The sequence below is a fragment of the Stomoxys calcitrans genome, chromosome 5 (assembly GCF_963082655.1).
Source record: "Stomoxys calcitrans chromosome 5, idStoCalc2.1, whole genome shotgun sequence".
In the NCBI taxonomy this organism is placed as follows: domain Eukaryota; kingdom Metazoa; phylum Arthropoda; class Insecta; order Diptera; family Muscidae; genus Stomoxys; species Stomoxys calcitrans.
In genome coordinates, this window is record NC_081556.1 from 33,521,740 (window position 1) to 33,546,803 (window position 25,064).

A 25,064-nucleotide genomic window follows, 5' to 3' on the forward strand; every position below is an offset into this window, starting at 1 on the left:
TTTCTCACATTTAACTGTCTCTCTACCCTACAAGTTCTCATATTTTTTACTATTGTTTTTGCTTTTGCAAAATTGAAAACGTTTTCATAAATTACTGTCATGATTGACGTTTCTAATGACTGTACTCGCGGCTGGTTGGGTCAATGATATCATTGGCAATTTGCTAAGAATGCCATAAAGCCCAGTGCAATGTAATGCAAATATGTACCTATCCAGTGGACTTTGAAAATCTCGATGATTTGTTTGAACCTGTTTCCAATGCAATCGGCGATCGCAAATATTCTCGACAAACTTTATTAATGGCAAATGTAATCGCTGGAAAAAATCTTATGAAAAATTGCAAATATTATTATGATGTTGTAATGCAAAAACTAGTGGTGAGAGAAAAGCTGAGTGTGGAGTACGCATTTAATTTTTCCATACGAAAAAAAAAAACTAGCAAATCCCAGCCTTAAAGTCATTAGTCAAGCGTAGACGATGTTTAAATTTGTTTTAGCCTTTCAGTATGCAATGGTTTGATCTTGTCGTTTTGTTTTTTTCAAAAGGTACCAGATTTTATGGCTTAATGCCATTGATGCATAAATCACACTTTGTAGCTAAAAGGCAAACTGAACAGCCAGCGAGTTGTACGTTCATCCATAAGTTGTGGCTCAGTTTGTCCATACATCTGTCCAGCGGTGACTTAAGTCTCCTGAGTATTTAACATTTGCCAATGATTTTGAACAACGCCATCACTTGGCGCTGAGACCTGAAGGTGCCAATATGAGGTTATGTTAACTTTATTGGTTAACACAAACTCATTGAGTGTTTTTTGGTGATAAATGCAGGGGCTGTTAGGGGGGTCCCTTGTAAAATGTTTAAAATATGTGCTTTGTTTCTTGTCAGCTTTGTACGAGCTCATTAAGTTTGCCAACCACGTTCTGGTAATCAATTTTTATACCCTACACCACTACTGTGGTACAGGGTATTATAACTTGGTGCATTTGTTTGTAACACCAAAAAGGAAGAGAGATAGACCCATTGATATGTATACCGATCGACTCAGAATCACTTTCTGATTCGATTTAGCTATGTCCGTCTGTCTGTCCATGTTAATTTGTGTACTACAGGTCGCAATTTACACCCGATCATCTTCAAATTTGGTTTGGGCATGTTTTTCGGCCTAGAGACGAGGCCTATTAAAATTGGAAAAAATCGGTTCAGATTTTGATATAGCTCCTATATATATGTTCGTCCGATTTGCAGTAAAACTGCAATAAAATGGTCATTTGTTAACCGATTCTCTCGAAATTCGATAGGAAGGATTTCCTTATGACTCTCGATATTACTGGTGAATTTCATAGAAATCGGTTCAGATTTAGATATAGCTCCCATATATATGTTCTTCCGATTTGCTGTAAAATGGTTATTTGTCAACCGATTCTCTCGAAATTTAGCAGAAAGGATTTTCTTATGACTCCCAATATTACTGGTGAATTTCAAAGAAATCGGTTCAGATTTGGATATAGCTCCCATATATATGTTAGTCCGATTTGCAGAAATACAACAATAAAATAGTCATTTGTTAACCGATTATCTCGAAATTGGACGGAACGGATTTTCTTATGACACTCGATATTACTGGGGAATTTCATAGAAATCGGTTCGGATTTGGATATAGCTATCATATATATGTTCGTCCGATTTGCAGTAATACAGCAATAAAATGGTCACTTGTCAACCGATTCTCTCGAAATTTGACAGGAAGGATTTTCTTATGACTCCCAATATTGTTGGTGAATTTCATAGAAATCGGTTCAGTGTTGGATATAGCTACCATATATATGTTCGCCCGATTTGCAGTAAAACTCCAATAAAATAGTCATTTGTCAACCGATTCTCTCGAAATTTGGCAGGAAGGATTTACTTATGACTCCCAATATTACTGGTGAATTTCATAGAAATCGGTTCAGAGTTGGATATAGCTACCATATATATGTTCGTCCGATTTGCAGTAAAACTCCAATAAAATGGTCACTTGTCAACCGATTCTCTCGAAATTTGGCAGGAAGGATTTTCTTATGACTCTCGATATTAATAGTGAATTTCATAGAAATCGGTTCACATTTGGATATAGCTCCCATATATATGTTCGTCCGATTTGCAGTAATTCAGCAATTATATGGTCACTTGTCAACCGATTCTCTCGAAATTTGGCAGGAAGGATTTCCTTATGACTCCCAATTGCAGTAAAACTCCAATAAAATGGTCATTTATTCACCGATTCTCTCGAAATTCGACAGGAAGAATTTTTTTATGACTCCCAATATTACTTGTGAATTTCATAGAAATCGGTTCAGATTTGGATATAGCTCCCATATATATGTTCATCCGATTTGCAGTAATTCAGCAATAAAATGGTCATTTGTTAACCGATTCTCTTGAAATTTGACAGGAAGGATTTTCTTATGACTCTCGATATTACTGGGGAATTTCATAGAAATCGGTTCAGATTTAATGGTCACTTGTCAACCGATTCTCTCGAAATTTGGCAGAAAGGATTTTCTTATGACTCCCAATATTACTGGCGAATTTTATTGAAATCGGTTCACATTTGGATATAGCTACCATATATATGTTCGTCCGATTTGCCGTAATACAGCAATAAAATGGTCACTTGTCAACCGATTCTCTCGAAATTTGGCAGGAAGGATTTCCTTATGACTCCCAATATTACTGGTGAATTTCATAGAAATCGGTTCAGAGTTGGATATAGCTACCATATATATTTTCGCCCGATTTGCAGTAAAACTCCAATAAAATGGTCACTTGTCAACCGATTCTCTCGAAATTCGACGGAACGGATTTTCTTATAACTCTCGATGTTACTGGTGAGTTTCATAGAATTCGGTTCAGATTTGGATATAGCTCCCAGATATATGTTCGTCCGATTTCCAGTAATACATCAATAAAATGGTCATTTGTTGACCGATTCTCTCGAAATTTGGCAGGAAGGATTTTCTTATGACTCTCGATATTACTGGTAAATTTCATAGAAATCTGTTCAGATTTAGGTATACCTCACATATATATATATATATATATATATATATATATATATATATATATATATATATATATATATATATATATATATATATATATATATATATATATATATATATATATCGCCCGATTTTTACTCCCAGACCCACTGCAAGCGCATTTATTGACCAATCTTCCCAAAATTTTGTACAACGCTTTCCTCAACAATATCCACAATATCCATAAAATTTGATTGAAATCGGTTCAGATTTAGATATAGCTCTCATCCATTTGTTCGTCACATTTTGGTAATTTTTTGTCATTTTTATTTATAGTGTAGGTGTAGGGTATTATAAAGTCGGAACCCCCGACTTTGCCTTTCCTTACTGTCTTAACTTTATTTCGTTTTTCTTTCACAAATTTAAAAAGGCTTTGTATCTCCACACTTTGTTGCAGTACAAAATTTATTGATTTATTTGTATCTGCGTATTAGGAGTTTCTAAATAGAGATTTACTATCTTAAATGCTTTGGTAGTGTCTTGTGATTTAAGCCGCCAATAGTGAAGAAGTAATAGAAGAAGAATACAACACAGCTTAGATGGTACATCTAAATTATCGAAAGAATGATTTATATACAGTTGATACCGCATAAATGAAACTCTAAAAATACATCACTTTTAGTTCACTTATGCTTAATTTTCAGTTTGGGGCAGTTCGGATAAGTGAAATTAGTTTTCTGGTTAGCGGTAAGTATAAGAGAATTTTGTTGTGCGCTCTAAAAACTAAAAAGTAACCTCGAAAAAGAAAATTCTAAGTTAGGATTTCCGTGCTATTAACAAAACCCTTAATTGTTTTCCATACCGCTCCCCTATGTTAGTTCATGTCTGGTATTGCGTTCCCACCTAAGTACCGGTGTCTTTTAGCCGCAAAAGCCGGGCAATGACACAGGAAATCCTCCAACGTCTGATCATCTTCCCCACATGTCCTACACATGCTATCACTTGCCGCAACGATTTTACATAAGTGAGCTCCTCATAAGTGAGCTCCTCTTCCTCTTACTTCCTTTCAGTAACAGACTCGTCCTCTCACGATCGGGATCACCCCATAAGATTTTCGCCATCCTATCGACTGTTTCGCTGTTCTACAGTGTTACATGCGCGATTGTCGCCTACACCCTTAACTCGGACTGCGTCCACCTGAAAGGCTTCGAGTTAATCAAGTTTATCGATGGCATTTCTCTGGCCTTCACTGCCAAATCATTTGCCCCTTCATTCCCCTTTACAACGTTATAGCCCGATGCGGATTGTGCTTTCCTCAGAGCAGACGTTAATCTTCTTCGTACACTGCAAGACTGTTCGTGGCCTTACCGTCCTGGTTATTATAGCTCTTATGGGCATTTTACTGTCCGTAATGATGTTCACACTCGACGTCCTCTCGTTAGCAACACACCACCTCACGCATTTCGTGATCCCCCGGTCCGTATTATGATCAGGCAGTCTAAAACAGATTTCAGTTCCTGGGTTCTCAATGTAAACTCCCAAGCCAACTCTGTCCTCTAGTTTTCATCCATCCGTGTATTATGATCTTTCAGATGGCAATACTAGGATTCCCTCGATCCAAGACTGTGCCGATGGCAGTAGTACCTCGCTCTCGACTTCAAGGTTCATCTCAGGTATCCGATCGGAAACCTCTTCCCTTCCTTCTAGGTTTCCTATCGTCGCCTCAAATATACCGAGATGGTATGAGCTGCTCCCATCCTCAATCCATTCTCCCATCACCTTAAGTCTCATAGCCGCCGCAGTGGCTGCCGCACACTTAATCTGTATGTCAATGGGTCGGGTCGCTCCGCCTAGGCCAAGACAACATGTCGTCTGAACCTGTTATATGGTCCTTATGTTGCACTTTTTCTCCATAGCAGTCCACCAAACTACTGAGGTCTAATCACGCTCCTGTAGAGCCAGTGGACTATCCTAGGATTTAGGCCCCATTTCGAGCCTAGGGCCCGTCGACATAGTGCCCAACATCTGTGAGCCTTCTCATTCAAATCCCTCCTCAGTCAGCATCCGTAATAGGTCATTTATGTTGGTCACCAATAGGAGTGGCGATAAAATGCCCCGCTGTGGCGATAAAATGCCCCCGCCCTGTGCCACTTTCTCGCTTATATTTATGTCATGAGACACACAATTTGTCCACCTGTTCCTTAGCATATGGTTTATCCAGACTCTAAGGACCGGATGCACCCGGTACTGGTCTGGGGATTGGATTAGAGTGTCGGTCCGCACATTGTTAAAAGCCCCCTCGATGTTAATGCATACCGCCAGTGTGTACGTTTTGGCATCGAAGGATTCTTCTATTTTATGCACAACCTCGTGCAGGGTAGTCTCCATCGACCTTCCCTTGACATAGGCATGCTGTTTGTATTTGAGCAAATCGCTGGATGCCATACACTTTATCATGGTGTCCGCAATACGTTCCATGGTTTTGAGTAGAAGGGATGTAAGGCTTATGGGTCGGTAGGCTTTTGGTGTCGCATAACTTGCCTTGCCGGGCTTGGGTGTAAACACCACCCTTGCCTCTTGCCAGGCTTTCGGAGTATATGCAAGTCCTAGGCACACTGTGAAAATTTTGGCCAGACGATGCGCCAGATAGTCTGTCTCTTTCTGCAGTAACGCCAGAAATATTCCATCAGGTCCGGGTGACTTAAATGGTTTGAAGCTTCTCAAGGATTCCTTCACCATAAATTCCGTTGTTATAAACCTTCGATCAACGTCATTATTCCAAGATTCCGGTGTCTGGTGTCCGTGAGTCCCGTCGTATCGTGTGGAAAATGGGTTTTCATCAAAAGCTGCAACATCACTCCCATGTCGTCTACTAAAGTTTCAGTTTGACATGGGTTTTTGAGAGAAACTTTTGTAGCTTGGCGGGGTCATTAACGCTATCGACCTGTTCGCAGAAAAGCTTGCAGTAGGCACGTTTTGCCGCCCTGGTAATCTTATTGTAGTCTTTAAGCCGTGAGCAATACACATCCCAATAAACATCCGCTTTTTTACGACGTGCTCTGTCTGAGGTCTGCGGACCTCTTTCCCAATATTGCGGATCTCTCGGGTCATCCAGGTTTTATCTTGGGCTGATTTCCTTTCCCGAAGAGCACAACTATCTTCGAAGGGCCCCACCAGTGCAGTCGTAATCCTGCTGACATTTTCGTAAATCTCTTCTATACTTGGACAATCTAAATTATCTTGCCCAAGTCTTCACACAACCTTACTCTCACCAAACTGGTGGATTGAGCGACTCCAACGTTGCGACAGAAGTGCCATTAGGTCGCCCGTAGAGCGATTTCTGCGGAACCCATACTGTTGATCGCTAAGAAGGCCATTAGACTTTAAATACCTCAGAAGATGGTGATTACCCATGCTCTCCATAACCTTGGAGAGAGCGGGGCATACTGATTATTCGCTTTAAGGACCTGATAAGCCTACTTTCAAATGCTTCCGTTTTGCGAACTGTGACTGCAAGATTTCCACCATTTTTGTAGTGAATTTTTGATAATTTCAATGCGGTTTTATAGCGCGTATCCGCTTGGTTAAGTTTGAAGATGGGCTCTATCGGATTATATCTTGATAAAGCCCCCATATAGACCGGTACGCCGATTTAGGGTCTTAGTCCCATAAAAGCCACATTTATTATCCGATTTTGCCGAAATTTGGGACGGTGAGTTGTGTTAAGCTCCTCGACATCCTTCTTCAGATCGGTCCAGATTTGGATATAGCTGCCATATAGACCGATCCACCGATTTTGGGTCTAAGGCCCATAAAAGCCACATTTATTATCCGATTTTGCTGAAATTTGGGACAGTGAGTTGTGTTCGACCCATCGATATCCTTCTTTAATTTGGCCCAGATCGGTTCAGATTTTGATATAGCTGGCACATAGACCGATCCGCCGATTTAGGGTTTTAGGCCCATAAAAGCCACATTAATTATCCGATTTTGCTGAAATTTGAGACAGTGAGTTCTGTTCGACCCATCGATATCCTTCTTTAATTTGGCCCAGATCGGTTCAGATTTGGATATAGCTGCCATATAGACCGATCCGCCGATTTAGGGTCTTAGGCCCATAAAAGGCCCACTTATTGTCCGATGTCGCCAAAATTTGGAACAGTGAGTTGTGTTAAGCTCCTCGACATCTTTCTTAAATTAGGCCTAGATCGGTCCAGATGTGGATATAGCTGCCATATAGACCGATCCGCCGATTTTGGGTCTAAGACCCATAAAACCCACATTTATTATCCGATTTCGCCGAAATTTGGGACAGTGAGTTGTGTTAAGCTCCTCGACATCCTTCTTCAATTAGGCCCTGATCGGTCTAGATTCGGATATAGCTGCCATATAGACCGATCCACCGATTTTGGGTCTAAGGCCCATAAAAGCCACATTTATTATCCAATTTTTCCGAAATTTGGAACAGTGAGTTAAGCTAAGCATCTCGACATACTTCTGCAATATGGCCCAGATCGGTCCAGATTTCCAGATCTCTAGATTTAAGGTTTTGGGCTCATAAAAGGCGCATTTATTGCCCGATGTCGCCGAAACTTAGGACAGTGGGTTGTGTTAGGCCCTTCGACATCGTAATTCAATTTGGGCCAGATTGGTCCAGATTTGAATATAGCTGTCATATAGACCGATCCGCCGATTTAGGGCCTTAGGCCCATAAAAGTCATATTTATTATACGATTTCGGCGAAATTTGCGACAGTGAGTTGTGTTAGCCCCTTCGACAACGTTATTCAATTCGGCCCACATTGGTCCAGATTTGGATATAGCTGCCATATAGACCGATCTCTAGATTTGAGGTTTTGGCCCCATAAAAAGCGCATTCATTGACCGATGTCGCCGAAATTTGGGACAGTGAGTTATATTAGGTCCTTCGTCATTCTTCTTCAATTTGGCTCAGATCGGTCCAGATTTGGATATAGCCGCCATATAGACCGATCTCTCGATTTAAAGTCTTGGCCCCATAAAAGGCGCATTTATAAACGGATTTCACTGAAATGTGACCCAGTGACTTATGTTAGGCTTGTCGACATCCGTGTCGTATTTTGTTTATATCGGTTTATTTTTGGATATAGCTATAACTGGCCCATCCTTACATTTTTATTGTAAATAAATTATATACTCTTCAGTATCAAATCCATTCCAAAACGCACTTTGTCATTTACCAAATAGAGAGTTTTCACCAGAAAATTTCCCTTGGGCACGGGGAGAGGAAATATAAGCTTTCCCACTGGGGCATCGGATATGTGTATGTCATGCTTAACATACATAGTAAAAAAGAGCAAGAGGTTAAATGGTTTTATTAAGTGAAACCTAATTATCATACTTACATTGTAAGGACAGGTGTGATTGAAGTCAGTGTAGGCAGCAACATAACTATAGATATTTGCTAACACTTTAAAGCGTTTTCGATATTTCATGAAATCGCATAAATTCCATGTAGCATTGTAAAGTGCCACAACGTTCTTCGAATTGGTCAAATGAAAAAGTTCAATTTGCATTTTGATATTAGCAAGAGGAGGCTGCAAAAGATGGATTGCGGTCGAAAGTAGTGCTACATTTGTACCAACACGTTTTAACTGGCATAAGGTAACTTTGGCATACCCTACGTCATTGTTGCTACAGTTAGCTGAAACGATTGCCATTGTGGCGCAGTGAACCTGCAAATAAAGTAATTATTGGAAAATTTTATGTTGATAATGAGGCTCTGGAAAATTGGGCATGGCAACAGACCTGAAGAGCGTAAAAAATTATCAAAATGCAAAACAAAGCCGAGTTCCACATTTTTCGTACTAGCCGTTGTATATCTTTTAGGCAAATGTTGTTTTTATTTTATGGGGCATGAAAATTTTTTAAATTATAATATACAAGATTTGATTTGGGATATTGCTTAATGGAATATGGTCAACAGTCCGTATCGCTCCCCTTTGGGAGATTAATGAGGAATATATGAAATTAATGACCAAGCCGTAATAGGCAACCATAACGAGGAAAAAATTATAAAATTGCAGTAAAAATTTATATATTGCATAAATATTTTGCTTTATCCCCGCACCAAATGATAGGGGTGGGGGGGGGGGGGGAACTACTAATCTAGTCATTGCGTTTCCAAAACTTCGCAATATTGCTCTGCGAACCCAAAAAATATATATACTTTTGATCGTCTTGACATTCTTAGTCAGTTTAGGTATCTCCATCCGTCTCTGGTAATCAAAACAGCTGGTAGTATTATTTTACAGAAACATCTTAATGATGTAATTCTTTGGGGACTGCAAATGTGCCATATCGATTCAGATTTGGATATATTAACTGGCATGAACAGGCGGACATACCAAAATTGAATCGAAAAGCGCTTTTGAGTCGATCTGTATACTTATCAATGGGGTCTACCACCCTTCCTTCAAGACGTTACAAACAAATGCACTAAGTTATAGTACCCTGCACTATAGGAGTGGTGTAGGGTATAAATATCGCACCACTCCCCCCCTCCATATAATCCTATCCGCCAATCAATATGACCATGGACCATGTGGGCTTTTGAGTCGATCCTTTTACTTATCAATGGGGTCTACCTCCCTTCCTTCAAGATGTTACAAACAAATGCACTAAGTTATAGTACCCTGTACTATAGGAGTGGTGTAGGGCATAAATATCGCACCACTCTCCCCTCCATATAATCCTATCCGCCAATCAATATGACCATGGACCATGTGGGTAGGCCCACGAGGCTGTATGCAGTGTACAAAGAAAGGACGACAAGACATTAAAGCATTTCTCAATCTCACAGTTTTCGCAAGGGAAGATCCCACCTTTTCGCATCGGATGTTATATCAGACTGGAACCAACTTAGGGGTATAGAGTAGACTAGTATTATGGTAAATTAAACAAGCAAAAGTGCGGGGTGAATTGGGGATGTTGGAAATCAAGAAACGGCTTTGATTGGTTTTGACTTGGTAAAATCCAGGCTTATCTTAGTCTTCCTTAACCTCAAATGTGGAGACAAACCTCCCCGCGGTTTAACATCCGTTAAAGGTAGCTACCCAGGTAGCTAGGTATCAGGTAGCTAGGTAGCTAGTAAGCAAAAATGTGTGTAAAAGCGTGTAAAGTTCGGCCGGGCCGAATCTTGGGAATCCACCACCATGGATTCTGCCAAAATATGGAAGCTATGTCTGGTTATATACCGATTCGGACCGTACTTGGCAAAGTTGTTGAAAGTCATAATAGAACACCACATGCAAAATTTTAGTCATATCGGATGAAAAGTGAGGCTTTCAGGGTTTAAGAACTCAAATCGGAAGATCGGTTTATATGGGAGCTATGTCAGACTATAGACCGATATCGACCATACTTAGCACAGTTGTTGAAAATCATAGCGGAAAACTATGTGCAAAATTTCAGCCAAATCGGATGAAAATTGTTGCTTCCAAATTCAAATCGGGTGATCGGTTTATATGGGCGCTATATCAGGTTCTTGACTGATTTAAACCGTACTTAGTACAGTTGTTGGAAGTCATAACGGAACACCAGGTACAAAATTTTTGCTGAATCGGATGCAAATTGAGGCTTCCAGGGGCTTAAGAAGTCAAATCGGGAGATCTTTTTATAAGGGAGCTATATCAGGTTCTTGACTGATTTAAACCGTACTTAGCACAGTTGTTGGAAGTCATAACAGTTATTTCAGCCAAATCAAACAAAAATTGAGGCTTTCACGGGTTCAAGAAATCAAATTGCGACATCGGTTTATATGGGAGCTATATCAGGTTCTTGACTGATTTTAACTGTTCTTATCACAGTTATTGGAAGTCATTAACGGAACACTATGTGCAAAATTTCATATGGGAGCTATATCCAAATTTGAACCTATATGGCCCATTTGCAATCCCCAAAGACCTACACCAATACTCAGTATCTGTGCAAAATATGAAGCGGCTAGCTATACGCGTTCGACCGCTACCGTAATTTCGACAGACGGACGAACATGGCTACATCCACTCAGGATGTCGAGACGAACAAGAATATATATTAGGCCGGGTTGATATGCAGTTCTTTTTCCGGCATCTCTTCTTAGACAAAAAAAGAATAAAAACAAAAGATTTGCTCTGCTATTAGAGCGATATCAAGATATGGTCCGGTTCGCACCACAAATTAATTATATGTTGGAGACCCTTTGGGTTGCCCAAAAAGTAATTGCGGATTTTTCATATAGTCGGCGTTGACAAATTTTTTCAACGGCTTTTGACTCTGTAATTCCCTTCTTTCTTCTGTCAGTTATCAGCTGTTACTTTTAGCTTGCTTTAGAAAAGAAGTGCGCAAAATTTTGTTTACATTTGTTTGTTTGGCGTCAATTTTGATATGGAGCCCACAAAGGAGCATTTTCGTCATATTTTACTTTATTATTTCCGTAAAGGAAAAAACGCGGAGCAGGTTGCTAAAAAGTTACGAGATTACAACGTTAGTCGAAAACGATCATGGTCCAAGCATGGTGAACCAGCTCAAACCACTTCACAGGCTGATATCCATCAAAAGAAGGTTATGCTGTCTGTTTGGTGGGATTGGAAGAGTGTGGTATATTTTGAGCTGCTTCCAAGGAACCAAACGATTAATTCGGATGTTTACTGTCAACAATTGGACAAATTGAATACAGCCATTAAGGAGAAGCGACCAGAATTGGTCAATCGTAAAGGTGTAATATTCCACCAGGACAACGCTAGACCGCACACATCTTTGGTCACTCGCCTGAATGAGCTTGGCTGCGAACTTTTGATGCATCCACCATATAGCTCTGACCTTGCACCATCAGACTACCATTTATATGGATCTTTGCAGAACTCCTTAAATGGTAAAACTTTCGGCAATGATGAGGCTATAAAATCGCACTTGGTTCAGTTTTTGGCAGATAAAGACCAGAAGTTCTGTGAGCGTGGAATACTAAATTTGCCAGGAAGATGGCAAAAGGCTATCGAACAAAATGGCAATTATATATTTGATTAAAGTTCATTCTAAGTTTTATTAAAAATTCATTTACTTTTTTTTAAAAAATCCGCAATTACTTTTTGGGCAACCAATAGGAGATCGATTTATATGGGAGCTGTATCAGGCTATAGACCGATTCAGACCACAATAAACACGTATGTCGATTGTCATGAGAGGATCCGTTGTACAAAATTTCAGGCAAATCGGATAATAATTGCGACCTCTAGAGTCTCAAGAAGTCAAGATCCCAGATCGGCTTATATGGCAGCTATATCAGGTTATGAACCGATTTGAACCTTATTTGGCACAGTTGTTGAAAGTCATAATAAAACACGTCATGCAAAATTTCTGCCAAATCGGATGGAGTTGCGCACTCTAGAAGCTCAAGAAGTCAAGTCCCCAGATCGGGTTATATGACAGCTACATCAAGTTATGAACCGATTTGAACCACACTTGGCACAAGTGTTAGATATCATAACAAAATACTTCGTGCAAAATTTCATTCAAATCGAATAAGAATTGCGTTGTCTAGTGGCTCAAGAAGTCAAGACCCAAGATCGGTTTATATGGCAGCTATACGAGGTTATTAACCGATGTGAACCTAATTTAGCACAGTTGTTGAAAGTCATAATAAAATACGTCAAGCAAAATTTCAGCCAAATCGGATAGGATTTGCGCACTCTAGAAGCTCAAGAAGTCAAGTCCCCAGATCGGGTTATATGACAGCTACATCAGGTTATGGACCGATTTGAACCACACTTGGCACAAGTGTTAGATATCATAACAAAATACTTCGTGCAAAAGTTCATTCAAATCGAATAAGAATTGCGCTGTCTAGTGGCTCAAGAAGTCAAGACCCAAGATCGGTTTATATGGCAGTTATATGAGGTTATTGAACGATTTGATCCTTATTTAACACAGTTGTTGAAAGTCATAATAAAATACGTCAAGCAAAATTTCAACCAAATCGGAGAGGAATTGCGCCCTCTAGAAGCTCAAGAAGTCAATTCCCCAGATGGGTTTATATGACAGCTATATCAGGTTATGAACCGATTTGATCCACACTTGGCACACACTTGGTTGTTTGATATCATAACAAAATACTTCGTGCAAAATTTTATTCCAATCGGATAAGAATTGCGCCCTCTATAGGGTCAAGAAGTCAAGACCCACGAACGGTTTATATGACAGCTATATCAAAAGATGCACCCATATGGCCCATTTACAATCCCAACCGACCTACACTAATAAGAAGTATTTGTGCAAAATTTCAAGCGGCTAGCTTTACTCCTTCGGAAGTTAGCGTGCTTTCGACAGACAGACGGACGGACATGGCTAGATCGACATAAAATGTCACGACGATCAAGAAAATATATACCTTATGGGGTCTCAGACGAATATTTCGAGTAGTTACAAACAGAATGACGAAATCGGTATATCCCCATCCTATGGTGGAGGGTATAAAAACGTAAACTACATACAATAATAAGAAGTTTCTCTGAAGAAACCATGTATCTAAAATATAATTCTAATCCGCGTCTCTCGACCTCAAAATTTTGTATCATTTTGTAACACCTCGAAATATTCGTCTAAGAAACGATCTAGCCATGTCCGTCTATCGAAATCACGATACGGTTCAAATCGATCTTTAACTTCATGAGACCCTGGAAGCCACAATTTCCAGAGGCTAGCCACACACGTGATAGGCTAGCCACACACATGAAAGGCTAGCCACACACTTGAGAGGCTAGCCACACACATGAGAGGCTAGCCACACACATGAGAGGCTAGCCACACACACATGAGAGGCTAGCCACACACACATGAGAGGCTAGCCACACACACATGAGAGGCTAGCCACACACACATGAGAGGCTAGCCACACACATAAGAGGCTAGCCACACACATGAGAGGCTAGCCACACACATGAGAGGCCAGCCACAATCTGCATAAAGGCCAAATTCTTCAACATCAGCTTTATTTGCGCCCATACCCTGACAGAAGATGAGGACGAATAGGCCAATGATAATTTTCTACGAGCGCCTAGAAAGGGAATATGATCGCTGTCACGCCCATTTTAATGCGGAAATAAGGATGGAAAATACAGGGAGGGAGTGCTCCTCTCTCCTTTTTTCCCGATACTTCTCCTGTAATGTTGCCATGTATGCCGCATTCTTGGCTTCAGTAGATTTTTGGCACTCCTGGGCATACCATGGATTCCTTGGGGGAGGTTTTCCGGTACCCAAGTACGAATATAGCGGCTCTTTCCATGGAGAGGGCAATGGTTTGCAATATCGCTGCTATACTAACGAGACAGGGAGTGCTTTCATCAAGCAGTTGTGTCAGTTGAATGGAGTATGCCGTTGTCATCTGTTGTCATCTCTTCGGCAAAAAGAAGAATCGAAATGTTCAGGAGCCAGAATGAAGTCCGAAAATTTCACCAAAGGATTAAACATCAAACCGATGGCTTTTCTTACAGGCACATCCTCCAGATCTCGACAATTTTTATTAGGGCGCAACGATACATTCCAATTGAACGTTGTTCGCCGAAAGCAATTTGGTTGTATTGGATCCGCAGCCTGCATTTTCACAATCAGGAGGAGGCGCAGGCAATTCCGCAAGGACGTGGGTGTATACAGATGATAGTCCATTGCCTAACGCATTCCAATTGTTCCTGGATATGCAGCCCTGTTCCTCACCCTTATCGACAACTATCATTACCAAACTGTCCCTAGGACCCGTATTACTATTGTTTGCCTTAGTTCTTTTGGGGTTGGGATGCCCTCCAGTTGAATCCAGATGCGTAGCTTATGGGGGTAGCCTGGGCCTTTTGGGGCAGCATATTTCCTTATCGAGAGTTTTAGGATCATTCGCATTAAGCCTCTCAATAAACCTGAGAGCGATGCGCCTTTTACTATTCCAACATTTTAAAGAGCGAATTTTGCCAGAGATGGCCGATGGCCTAGGCAAGTTATAGGCATGCGAAAATAAAATAGGTTCGGTCTTGCCCTTATGACTCGAACCAGGTGTTTTCATTAAAAGCCCCTGCTGACCACTCGTCCGTTGTCTAGTGAAACTACATGCTACGGCCTGATACCACCGCCATAGCTTTTGGAACTTTGGATTCCATTCTAAGCCAAATCCCAGGCTCTAGATCTGCCGCTCCACTGGAAAAAGACACAGATCATCAGCCACCTAAAGGATAACACAATCGTGGCTGTCCTTGTCACAATAAATATTCTTACGGAGCGAAATAACAAGACGTCCGATCCACTCAATGCTTCAAACCTTTGAAGCTTTATTTGTGTTACAAATCCATATTTCTCAGATTAAACACAGTTTAGTCGATCCTGTAGGCACTTCAATTTACAATATTGTTACCTTAAAGCTAATCTCAATGGTCGCTTTGTCGTTAACGAAATAGAGAGTTCTCAAACGAATATTTCCATTTGGCAAGGGAATAGGAATGTTAAGTTTTGCCAGTGGGGCATTTAGGATACGAAGATCATGCTATAGGATATGAAGAACAAATACATTTAAATTAAATTCTTGTATGTATTGGTAACTCTATGTGGTACACACGTTGAAGGGACAGGAGTGATTGAAATCAGTGTAGGCAGCAACAAAGCTATAGGTCTTAGCCAAAAATCTGTAACGTTGGGGATGTTGCATAAAATCGCATAAATCCCACGTAGCATTGTATAATGGCCAGGGGGTTTTCGAGTTGATCAAATGTAAAAATTCAAGTCGAAATTTGCATTTGGTAATGGGCAACTGCAAAAGATGTATCTTTGTGGAAAACAGTGATATTTGTGAACCACCACGTTGTAGTTGACACAAAGTGAATTTGGCAAAGCTTTCATTATGGCTGATACAGTTGGCTTCAGCGATGGTGATGATGGTAGAAAAAACCTAGAGAAACAATTATTAAATGAAACCTACTTTGGGGATCTTGAAAGGTATTTACATAGGCAACCGACCTAATTGGTAAAGAATAGTTCCAGAATCCAGAGTAAGAAGATTTGCTTAGCAAGGCGCCTCATTAGTATTGGATGAATATCCCTCAGTTTGCTCTAAAGGTTTAGAAATAATTTCGTGAGACCCAATGTGTGCTTTGGGCGGCGTAAAGAAATATTTTCAATAACCTACAAAAACTCTATAACATTTCCACTTTCCATCAGACAGCGGTAATTACTCTCTTATCTATCAAAAATTGTTGAAAACTTTGAAACTGTTGCATAATTATTTAGCTATAAATATGTTGTTTGTTTTAGTTTAAAACAAGATTTGAAATTATTTTAATGGGCTTCGAAAAATCAGCGTTATTATCATCCCCTAGGCGGTAAAAATAAATGGCAGTATGACAAAGTATTATAGGTCTGTCACTGTTCCGGCTAACAACTCGTGAAAGGCTGATAGGCTTGGTGGTGCGGGAGGGATTGACACCGCAGAATTTCAGTGGGGCACACCACGCATTCGTCTAAAATAGTTCGGTGGAGACGATTCTCACCGAAGTGGTCATTATATCTCTTCAACTACAGGAGAGCACATGGGTGCTATCGTAAGCATCGAGAGGGCATTTCACATCATGGAGATAGGATCGATAGTCGCCAAGCTACAAGGCACAAGCGGTACATCAGAATATCTTCCGTTTGAGGAATAATAAGTTATGCTGCATGATAATCAATGGGGAAATAGATGACAGTGTGTGTGGCAGGATAGCTGGCAAATCTCATAATAAACGAAGTCCTTTCGAATCTCAGCAAAGAAGGATGGATGAAACAAATCACATATGCCAAAGATGTAGTGCTAATGAACCGAGACGAGTTTTTGTCGACCATCAGCGAGTTCGAGGAAAAGTCACTGAGAAGACTGTCAATGGGTTGAGGACCAACCCAAGAATGATGGAGCTCCCGGTGCTATTCCCTCGAATATATAATACCGTATGTAAGACTCACGTCTATGGACTGTACTACTCTGCAGTTGTAGTAAGAGATGAAATACCTAGGCTTAGTCTTTGATTCGAAACCGGAAGGCATCGAGTGCCTTCTACTCCTGCTGAAGAACGTTCTGAGTTAACCCGAAGATGATTTATTGAAGGTACACAGCAATTGTGAGAATAATGTGATATAGGGGGCATTGATATAATGAGAGACTAGGGATAGAAAAACCTGTTTTGCAATCACAATACCAAGGTAGCGTTGAGGTCCACATCACAACGATGTACAATTGAGGTTCCAATTTGGATATTTTTACTCGATTTAGCCATATCCGTTCGCCCGTCCGTCTGTCTGTCCGTCCGTACTTCTCCGTACCAGTTCGACTTTCGGGAGGAAAAGAGCACTGTGGATGCCTGGATCCACGTGCAGAAATGTGTGAGAGAATCGAGCGCCAAATATGTCCTTGGCATATTTGTCAAAGGCGCTTTTGATTACCTTTCATGGCGTAGTGTACTCACGAGGTTAGGCGAAATAGGTTGTGGGGAACTTTCTCTCTGGCGTAGTTACTTCTGTGATAGAAGAGCTTGCGTGGTTGGTGCTAGCGATACGCTTTGGAAGGATATTCAGTGTGGCTGCCCTCAGGGCTCCATCTGTGCTCCATATATATGGAACCTCATGATGGATCCCCTGCTGGGACGTCTCGCTGAGTTCTTCAAAATCAGTGCATATGCGGATGACCTGCTCATCCTGGTTGAAGGAGATTCCAGACTTGCTCTGGAAACTCGCGGTGAGCTTGTCATGGGCATTGTCCGCGAATGGAGCGATCGTGTTGGTGTTGACGTCGCGGAGGACAAAACCGTGTCAATGTTGCTCAAGGGCATCTTCTCGCGGAATCGTCCACCCACGATTCGATCTGGTAGAGCTAGCATCAGGAATGAAGCACTCGAAAAATATCTGGGAGTGACTGTTTCGGAGAGAATGTTTCGGGTGAAGGAGGAGATGATGAAGGAGGATGAAGGAGGAGTAGCGGGTATGGTTAAGCGTGTTCTGAGAAGCGATTGGGGTCTTAGTCGTCGCGTTGTTCGGTCCATATATGTTGGTCTATTTATTGCTTGCGCAACTTATGGAGCGCCTGTATGGCACGGAATTGCTGCGACAGTCTTAGGACGAAAGAAGATCCTCTGTTGTCAGAGGGTGGCGATGCTGGCTTGCTTGCTTGCCTGTGTGCAGGACTGTTTCGACAGATGCACTACAGGTATTGCTTGGCGCGCCCCGCTTGATTTACTCGTAAGTTACATGGCAGTTCTGTATAGTGTGAAAAAGGGAATTCCGTTAGTGCGTGAGGATTGGCTCACCGCTTCGGAGCTTGCAGATGGGGATGTAAGACGATTCAAGGCACTACTTTTGGAGCGTCTTGATGATAGGTGGAGAACTAGATGGACGAACAGTGACAATGGTCGGGTGACTTACGAAAAAGATCTAGGCGCGATGGGGATTAGCGAGGGGGAGTGGGATTTCAGTAGGGCCCTTGAGGACAAGACGACTGTTGCAAGGCTTGCCACTTTTCCCGAGAGGTATTTCTTAGGAGGCGGACTAGACTTAGTGTAGGGATGAATACACGCTAGTTATTCATGACGAGGTGTTGCTGTGCTGGTGCGACCGAGTGATTTGGTGCTGCGAATGGCATGGCCTGGCACCTGCATTGCCCATGTAGATGCAGCGGTGTTTGCCCATCGTTGGTTCCCGTAGCTGTTGTGGTTGTGTTCGGTCACCCGTGGGGATGGCCGCGTTGATTGTTAAGTCCCATGTTGTTGCAGATTTATGTAGCGTAGCCCCTGAGGGCTGCCGTGTCCTGTTTGTGTATATCGTCCCGTTGTATGTTTGATGCATAGAGCATAAGCTCGGCGTGGAGTTGCGTTTTCAACCAGGTACCGTGACCCATAGATCGGAAGGAGTTTAAGGTAGTGCTCCGCTCCTAACCAAGGAGGTGAACACGTCCAAATACGTGGGATCAAATTGGTACTCATGTGTGGGTTACCACATGTGGGGGCATTGGTAGACACATTGTATTCACCCTTGGGCCTTGAGCCTCGTAGGTTTGGGCCGTGATGGCAGGTATCTGCGTTAAACTCGACACTCGTGTCCGTCCGTCTGTCGAAAGCACGCTAACTTTCAAAGAAGTAAATCTGGGCGCTTGAAACTTTGTTCAAGTATTTCTTATTAGTGTAGGTCGGCTGGAATTGTAAATGGGCCATATCGGCCCATGTTTTGATTATATGGCAGCTATAAGCTGCCATATAATCCGATGTGGGATCTTGACTTTTTAAGCCACTGGAGGGCGCAATTCTAATCCGATTTGGCTGAAATTTTGCATGATGTGCTTTGTTATGACCTTCAACAACTGTGCCAAGTATGGTTCAAATCGGTCTATAACCCGATATAGCTCCCATATAAACCGATCTCGGATCTAGACTTCTTGAGCCTCTAGAGGGCGAAATTGTTATCCGATTCGTCTGAAATTTCGTCCAAAGTGTTTTGTTCTGGCTTCCAATAACTGTGCCAAGTATTGTTCAAATCGGTTATCATAAATCTCCCTGCAGAGGTGTGGGCGGGAGTCTTCCAATAAAATTTATACAAACGGAATGTGTAGGTGAACGACGATGATGAAGTTAATAAATTCAAATTTGATGACAACACCTCCCAGGCTATGAGTGGACTGTATGATGGATGACAATGCTTGTGATTCCTTCAGATTGTAGAATAACATGCATATAAAAACGAATACACAGCACCGAAAGAAATAAAAACAAGTAAAAAGGCATTCAGTTCGATCGGGCCGAACTTTGGATACCCAACACCTCTGGTATATATGTAAACCACCTTTCATCATAGTCCGGTAAAAAATGCATAATTTATGGCCCCATAGCAGCTATATCGAAATATGGTCCGATTTGGACCAAATTCCGATCTAGGCCAAATTGAAGAGAGATATCGAAGGGCCCAACACAACTCACCGTCCCAAATTTCGGCGAAATCGGACAATACATACGCCATTTATGAGCCCAAGAACCTTTAAATCGAGAGATCGGTCTATTGAGTTGCCCAAAAAGTAATTGCGGAAGTGATAACAGAACACCACTTCCAAAATGTTAGCCAAATCGAACAAAAATTGCGGTTTCTAGGCGCTCAAGAAGTAAAATCGGGAGATCGGTTTATGTAAATCTGAACCGATATGGCTTCAGTTGGGCGGACCCCTCTAAACCTTGTTTGTTGAATATTGTCGACATCGGACCATATTTGGATATAGCTGCCATATATACCGATCTTCCGATATAGAGCATTAGTCCCATAAAAGGAGCATTTTTCTTCCGATTTTGATGAAATTTGAAACAGTGCGTTTTGATAGACCTCTACTCCTGTTTGTTGAATATCATCCAGATTGGATCATATTTGGTTATAGCTGACATATAGAGCGATTTCCCGATATAGAGTATTGAGCCCATAAACAGAGCAGTTTTCATTCAATTTTGATGAAATTTGAAACAGTGTGTTTCGATAGACCTCTACAACTGTTAGTTGAATATCGTCCAGAGCGGGCCATATTTGGATAGCTGACAGACAGCTGATAGACCGATTTCCTGATATAGCGTAATGAGCCTATAAAAGGAGGATCTTTCATCCTATTTCGATGAAATTTGAAACAGTGAGTTTCAGTACCCCTCTAAACCTTTTTGTTGAATATCGTCCAGATTGGGCAAGTGAGCGACCGTTGGAAGACCAGCTGCTCTCCAGACCAGTGTATGATAATAACAGGAGAGAGACACAATATTGGGGACTTCCATATGCGCCCCCTCCCAACTCACCGCTGGAGAGTTTGTTCAAGTGGATTATTTCCTATGCCATTGCCGGGCTTTTGCAATTAGCAGACACCGGAACTTGGTGGGGAAACAATACCAGACATGAACCAACTAAGGGGTCTGGTATGAAAAAAAACTAAGGATTTTATAAGTAGCACGGAACTCCTGGCTTGGATTTTCTTTTTCGAGGTTACTTTTTAGTATTTAGAGCGCACACCAAGCCGGAATAATATCCCCACCCTCTTTTCAACCTAACCTAGTGCCGCCGAAGCGGCCTTAGAATAGTAGAGAGTTAACTGTAGAAACCGGACCAAAGTCAGAATTCAGAATTTCCACCACTGTTGCCTTAGCCTCGTATTCTGAGTCCACCAGGAGTTTATCCTCACAAGATTCGTTCGATCTTGTCATGATGAGTTTCCTTGCGCATCCAGGGGAACGTGAGAAAGCAGTGGAAAGCCACTCTTCTTCAGGACATTGGGCACTTGCGGTGTGGACGATTCTAGCTTAGATGCTTCACTAGCTGCTGCTGTCGAAGTACTTTTTAAGTTCCATTTTTCCACGTTGGAGGATTCGTTTAGCCCAATCCCAACGGATGACCCACTCATATAGGGCTTGTTGAGTACCGTTTTGACGCCTTCCCCCCGGTTTCGATCATGCCAGGGGGATTTTCAGTCTTCTGTAATCCACCAGACTTTAGAGATGTGGGTGATAGACAAGTGTTCAGCAACAACTGCTGAGTCGTCCTCGGTTTACCCCAGCCCCATCGCTTCTATACACCTTCAGTTCCAACTTATTATATGTAGGATACAACTCCTTCAGACTTGTTGAGGACTGTGTGACAGACGGAGTTTAGTATGAAGACTGCATGTCTTCGGTCGTCATCAGCTTCATCCAATCCACCAGTTGGTGGTTGAAAGAATGGACTTACAGTCCCTTAGTCTCCCAAGTATGGACTCAGGATCTGAGGGAATTCTTGGTATCCAATGTTTCCCATTTCGAGTTACAGAATATTCTTGAGGAGTGTAATAACAAATTGTCCACTACACTCAACGCTTCAAACCTTAGAAGCTTTATTTGTGGAAGAGAGTTATATTTCTTAGATTTAACATAGCTTGGATGGTCGATCCTGTAGGCATTTCAATTTATACCGTTGTTACTATAAAGTTTATTTCAAAGCTCGCCTTGTCGTCTACCAAATAGAGTGTCTTCATGCGAATATTTCCATTTGGCAAGGGAATGGGAATGTTAAGTTTTGCCAGTGGGGCATTTAGGATACGAAGATCATGCTATAGGGGATGGAGAACAAATTTTTACATTAATTTCTTGTATGTAGTGGCTGCTCTATGTAGTACAAACGTTGAAAGGACAGGAATGATTGAAATTTGTGTAATCAGCAACGAAACTATAGGTCATTGCCAAAAATCTGAAACGTTGGCGATGTTGCATAAATTCGCATAAATCCCACGTGGCATTGTATAGTGGCCAGGGGTTTTTCGAGTTGATCAAATGTAAAAATTCAAGTCGAAATTTGCAATTGGTAAGAGGCAATTGCAAAAGTTGTAGGTTTGTGGAAAACATTGATATTTGTGAACCACCACGTTTTAGTTGACACACAGTGAATTTGGCAAAGCTTTCATTATGGCTGGTGCAGTTGGCTTCAGCGATGGTGATTATGGTGGAAAGAACCTATCGAGGGAATCATTTAATGGAAACTACTTTAAGGACCTGTAAAGGTATTTACATAGGAAACCTACCTGATTGGTATAGAATAGTTTCAGAATAAAGAGTAAAAAGATTTGTTTAGCAAGTATCCCCATATTCTTGGATGATTATCCCTCAGATAGCTGTATAAGTTTAGAAATAATTGCGATAAACCAAATGTCTATTTTAGGCGACGTAAAGAAATATTTTCAATAAAATACAAAAAAACTATTATTATATCCAGTTTCTAACAGGCAGCGGTCATTAATCTCAGATCAATTTAAAATTATTATAAATGTTAAAATTATTGTATCATTATTTACCTATTAAAATGTTGTTTGTTTAAATTTAAAATAAAATCCTAAATTATTTTAATGGTCTTCGAAATTTGGGAGATTTCTATCCAGAAGGCTTAAAAAAAACGGCAGTATGGTAAAGAATTTTAGACCAATATTGTGACTTCTACAGCCTTAAAAGGCAACATCGGATGAAAGATATATAAGGGAGTTATATCTTAATCTGCACCAAATTTGACGAAATTTTGCACAGACCTTGGGATGAAACACTTGGTTACTATGGTTACTACAGCCTTAAAAGGCCATCTCGGATGAACTATAAATATGGGAGCTATATCTTAATCTGAACCGAGCTATATCTCGATCAGAACCACAGTGTTGGTGCAGGGTATTAAAATAATAAGTAAGAGCGTGCTAAGTTCGGCCGGGCCGAATCCTATATACCCTCCACCATTGATCGCATTTGTCGAGTTCTATGCGTGGTATCTCTCTTTACACAAACATAGAATATTGAATAAGAACTGTTATGCTATTGGAGTTATATCAAGTTATAGTCCGATTCGGACCATAAATGAATGCTAACCATTGCAGATATATGTAATATTTCAGTTCATTCGGATAAGAATTGCGCATTGTAGGGGCTTAAGAAGCTAAATCGGGAGATAGGTTTATATGGGAGCTGTATCAAGCTATTGATCGATTCAGACCATATAAGACACGTATGTTGAAGGTCATGAGGGAAGCCGATGTACAAAATTTCTGCCATATCGGATGAGAATTGCGTCCTGAATGTGACACTTCCAATTCAGTTTCCTATCCAAGATCACACCTAATTATTTGACCTTGTCAGATATCGTAATCGTCTTATTGAGGAAACGTTGTACGTTAAATTGGCCCACCTTCGTCTTCCTCGAGAACAGGCATATTTCAGTCTTCTCTGGGTTAACATTGAGACCTTTGGGTCTAGCCCAGTCTATGCCATATGCAAGACCCTTTCGGCCCTTCTGCATAGCTCGTTCGGATCCTTACTCCTTAGAAGTATTATAACATCATCTGCGTCGCTGACGGGTTCAAATCCCTCCTCAGTCAGCATACGTAATAGGTCATTTATGGTGCTCACCCATAGGAGTGGCGATAAAATGCCCCCCTGTGGCGTGCCCTGTGCCACTTTCTCCCTTATATTTATACCATGGGACACAATTTATCCACCTATTCCTTAGCATATGGTTTATCCAGTCTTTAAGGACCGGATCTACCCGGTACTGTTCTAAGGATTGGATCAGTGTGTCGCTCCGCATTGGCATCGAAGGATTCTTCTATTTTATGCACAACCTCGTGCAGGGTAGTCTCCATCGACCTTCCCTTGACATAGGCATGTTGTTTGTATTTGAGCAGTTCGCTGGATGTCATACTCTTTATCATGGTGTCCACAATACATTGCATGGTTTTGATTAGAAAGGACGTAAGGCTTGGGTATAAACACCACCCTTGCCTCCTGCCAGGCTTTCGTAGTATATGAAAGTCCTAGGCACGCTGTGAAAATTTTGCCCAGACAAGGCGCAAGATAGTCTGTCTCTTTCTGCAGTAACGCCGGAAATATTCGATCAGGTCCGGGTGACTTAAATGGTTTGAAGCTCCTCAAGGATTCCTTCACCATTAATTCCGTTATTATAAACCTTTGATCAACGTTATTATTCCAAGATTCCGGTGTCTCCGTCAGTCCCTTCGTATCCCGTGGAAAATGGGTTTTCATCAAAAGCCTCAACAAATATGATGGAGACCAGCCCCTATTAAGATATAACTACAGATATCGCAGTGGAGTTATAATAAAATAGGATGATTATTATATCCTTGTTTAATTTGGTCCAGATCGTTCCAGATTTGGTTATAGGTGCCATATAGAACGATCCCCGGTATAAAATCTTGGCCCAATAAAAACCTATTTATTATCCGATTTCGTTGAAATTTGACGCAGTGACTTAGAGTTAGGCTTTTCGACATCTGTGTTCTATATGCTTCAGATCGGTTTATGTTTAGATATAACTGCCAAAAGGACCAATATTTTGTTCTACAAAATTGAACAGTGAACGAATTTGGGTACCAAAGTTATCCAATTTTCACCGCATTGTGACGAAAGGGGGTTTACATAGATACCAGAGGTGGGGTATATCCAAAGTTCGGCCCGGCCGAATTTCACACCTTTTTGCTTGTTTGTTTTTT

General features: G+C 41.2%; 1 protein-coding gene across 2 annotated transcripts in view; it reads left to right on the forward strand.

The window, feature by feature from the left end:
• Nucleotides 1-25,064, forward strand: part of LOC106092683 (uncharacterized) — a 169,890-nt gene that overhangs the window by 31,801 nt on the left and 113,025 nt on the right. The window lies entirely within an intron of this gene.